Source organism: Amblyomma mixtum, chromosome 10, assembly GCF_055824585.1.
Source record: "Amblyomma mixtum isolate Tamu chromosome 10, ASM5582458v1, whole genome shotgun sequence".
NCBI lineage: Eukaryota > Metazoa > Arthropoda > Arachnida > Ixodida > Ixodidae > Amblyomma > Amblyomma mixtum.
In genome coordinates, this window is record NC_143021.1 from 40843802 (window position 1) to 40847833 (window position 4032).

The 4032-nt window shown below is 46.3% G+C and overlaps 1 long non-coding RNA gene across 1 annotated transcript; it reads left to right on the top strand.

Annotated features, from left to right (window-relative positions):
* The first annotated feature begins 652 nt into the window (after positions 1–652).
* Positions 653–2843, top strand: LOC149325652 (uncharacterized). Its single transcript, XR_016286019.1, has 4 exons — positions 653–1340; positions 1453–1603; positions 1959–2129; positions 2498–2843. It is a non-coding gene; the product is annotated as an uncharacterized LOC149325652 (long non-coding RNA).
* Positions 2844–4032: the final 1189 nt, after the last annotated feature.

The window sequence follows — 4032 nt, forward strand, 5'->3', positions numbered from 1 at the left end:
AGAAAGGATTTACGTAACATATAATGGCCCTGAAAGCCGACGGTAGTTACGCGAGTGAAAAAATTTGCTGCATGTTGCGAACGCCTGTTACGCCTCGGCTAGCTGGCGGCAGCATGCGGATTGACAGGCGCAGCGCACGCTGCCTTCGCCGCCTTCCCGCCGCTTTCGCCGAGCTCGCTCGCGCGGTTTATCGCGCAGATCACCCGCGCGCTATCTTTTCGTGGCGGCGTATCTTGGAGGCAATCTTTCTTGAGTCACGCCGCAGCTTGCTACTTAGTGTCGCTCCGCACGGTGGCGATGCAGGATAGTTTGCCAAAGTGGTTTTAACCGTTTAAAGCAGAAAAAAATGGAAGCTTCAAGTGCTTAGTTTTACATTAAAGTATTAGATTCAATTTGTTTATTGGTTCTTTGTTGATTTGTTTATTTTTACGTTTAGAAATTTAGTACTTCATTTGGTCATTTGGCGTTGCAGAGGCTAGCGATAGCTACGCGCGCGAAGCGGATGCTGCGCACGTTGTAGTACGTTTCGCTGCGCACTTTTTTCCGCGCTGGTTGGCACGCCGCTGCAGTTTGCATTTTCCCCTTTTTCTGCGGTATCGTTTACTACCAGTGTTGCACTGAGATGTGAGCCTGGTTTTCCGCAAAAGTAAGTAACCTTCCATTTCTGTGGTGAAAGCGTCGGCTTTGCCGGCTAAGCCACTAACGCGCCTGATTTAACCTTTGGTTTACAAAACACAAAAACAGTATCAGCCAGTGTTTTACATACCAAAGTGCAGCGTTGAATATATTAAAACAGGGCATTTGCATGTATTTGAGCTTTTGTTAAGTGGATACAGCTAGGCTGCTCTCGCATGCGAGTTGCTTTCTTTACCAAGGCGATGACAAGGTGAACGTGACAAAGCTTCAAACCAACCAGCTTTGTTTAAGCGTACGTTGGTAAGGCGCGAATTTTTTCCTACACGGTTTTATTCTTGCCAAGGACTCTCATCTGGCCACCTGTGTGCTCCAATTCTCCTTGCTGTGATTGCCGTCAGTGAAACTCGCGTTAAAAAGGCGTTGTTACCTTAACTGCGTCAAGCTTTTATTTCATTGCGATTGAGAGCCCCGGCACAAAGGTAGTTTACTCAGTGGTGCTGCTCTGTATGTGTGCAGGCTGTTTGACAGTGCAGTGAAGTACTACGGCTCTTTGCAGGCATGGCAGCTTTTATTTTTTGGAAAACCATTGCACCGTGCACAGCTGGCGTTGTCCCTACTTCACTGTGTACATTTCGTTTTGGGTACAGGCTGTTCAACAGTGGTTTTCAGAGGACCTCCTTGCCTGCTCAACTTCTCAAGTTTTGGTAAGCACACTTTGCAGCTGACACCCTTTCTTTCACTTCATGATTTCTTGTATAGGTCTAGGCTCTTTGCTAATGTTCATTCCACAAGCCCCATTATTTGTTTGCCCTTTAGAACTCCAACTGTTGGCCGGAGGAGCAAGGACCTGGTCTAGTTTCACGCAAATTAATAGCAGCACCTTGTACTTGGTTGTTCAGACGACTTGGCCTGGAGATTGTTTCAGTTCTGAGGTGGGAACCTGGACTAATGCTTCTTGTGCAGTGGTGTAAGTAATCTCTTGCCCACTGTTTGAGCTTCATCGTACAGATTGGTTTGGTTTATGGGGTTTAACGTGTCAAAGCGACTAAGGCTATGAGAGACGCCGTAGTGGAGGGCTCCAGAAATTTCGACCACCTGGGGTTCTTTAACGTGCACTGACATCGCACAGTACACGGGCCTCTAGAATTTCTCCTCCAAAGAAATTCAGCCGCCGCGGCCGGGATCGAACCCGCGTCTTTCGGGTCAGCAGCCGAGCACCATAACCTCTGAGCCACCGCGGCGTACAGATTAGAAAGGGCTTCTTTGGCAATGCAGTGTTAGGAACCTTATACACATGCACTTTTACTTGTCTTATCTTTCAGATGTGCCCTGTGTGGCTGTCAAGTTAAGGTCCAAGATTTAACACATGTCTGGTGTATACTGAAGTGATGCAGGCATTACCAGGACAGCAGCATCTCTGCTATGTTTTCATGCGACGGTGCAAGATGTCAAACATCAAGATCAACCACTTTTGATTCAGCCACATCTTGCAGGTAAGAGAAAGCCTGTTTGCAAGATGCAGCTTAGGAGGTTCTATGTAAGGCATCACAGTAAGGCAGTGCACTTGCTATTGACTGCTTGGCTTTCAGTGTCCATGCACGCTGTTTGAATTTTGCTTCTGTTAAAGGCCTCCACAGTGATTGACCTCTTGAGTTTATGGTGAGCCGTAGCACTCTGCTGAAATGCCGCTTGCAATGACATCATATGCATATATGTTCTTGGTTAGCTTATTTTATTGCCTGTGCTGTCACTCCTTGCCATTTCCTGGTCTTACTTGCTTCCGACTCCTCATTGGCCATTCTACATGCACCTGACTGACTGTGCTTTTGGTTACTCTAATATTAATTTTTCACTTCTGCAGGCTGCTGAACAGAGCTGGATTTGACTTCCCCTTGTTACCGTCTAGTTGGTATCCTCCTTGCAAGAAAAGCGATGTTTGGAACACCCAGCGAGCTCTTCAGTGCCATCCACATCACAGCAACTTGATCATTAACGCATCCGTTGTGAACAAGGCCTGGGGCCAAATGAATTTTTGATTTAACAATTGGTTGCTGCTCGACACTTTCCCGCCATCCAAGTGCTTACCATTGTAATGTCAGCCAAACCAGTGAAGCTACCTCCTCCATGGCTTCTAACATTAATTTCCTGGTCCCTTTCTTTTATTGTGTGGTTGTATGCACTGGATTCATTAAAGAGTAACGCAGTGACTGAAAATTGTGCTAGCACATGCATTTATGGCTCATTACTACAGCCATACATCCCTTGTAATGTCGGCTCATTGTTCGGGTCATTGCAAATCAGCTTTGAGTTCATTTTTGAGTGTATACCAGAAAAATGAACTGTAACATTTTTAAAGATTTAGAGGGTTTAAAGGCAGCACTAAAAATCAGTCTTGAAATGCGTAAGATATTACAGGCACCCATTTCGGAAAAAAAAGGAACGTCTAAAAAAATTCTAGAAAAGTTCTAGCTCAGAAGTTTTCTAGCCGTATACAAGCGTAGCGTTAGCAGAGCTAATAGAGGGCTAGTAAACGTCTAAGTCTAAAACACTGCTTAGATGAAACTTCTTCTAGATGTCAAGCTTTTTTTTCCGAGACTTTTTTTAGACGTCTATTAGCGCTTTTTGTGTTTCGTGGGTTGTGATCATTGATAAAGCTGTGGCTGAAGAGTCTTCGATATCTTCGAGCCTCCAGCAATAGGGCGCCTAATTATACAGTGAACTAGAATAGGGGTAGCGTGCTCACTGGCCAGGCTGGAGTGAAGCCACCGGTGTCGCAAAACGGCAGCGGCGCCGTGGCGGCGCTGCTGTCGTGTTCACTGTAGGAAGGCCGGGGGGAAACCGGTCTAAGCGTATGCGGGATAAACGGCCGCGTTATTGCCACAAGATCGTGCTTGCGCGGAGTAAACTAGCTTGCATCATGTGTTTTGCTCAACATTAGCAGATGAAGGTTTAATGAAATCCTCATCCGCGCGAAGGCAGGGCGGGTCTAGCGCGTGGAGCGCAGCGGCCGCCACTTTGAGATTCCGAGAACTCATCGGCTCAAATTTCGAACACGACGCTCAGTATCGTCCTCCCAGCGCGACTTTAAGCACATGCTTTGAACACACCAGGTCGACTACGGCGTGTCGCATTATTCCCAATATTAACGACAAATATCGTTTCAGGCCATTGCCAATGACTGCTGTGAAATTCTACACATGCTCGCAAATCCAACCCTGGCGTTCCACTACCTCGCAGTTAATTTTGCGACTCGTTCATGCTTTTTGATTTGCCTGTTACCTACCCATTCCTTTGAATTTGCATGCAATAACTATCCTCTGTCATAGCATATCAGCCCAAGGGCTAATTTTCAGCAGATTTGAAACGAAACAGTACACAAAGCCATCAACTTCAAAT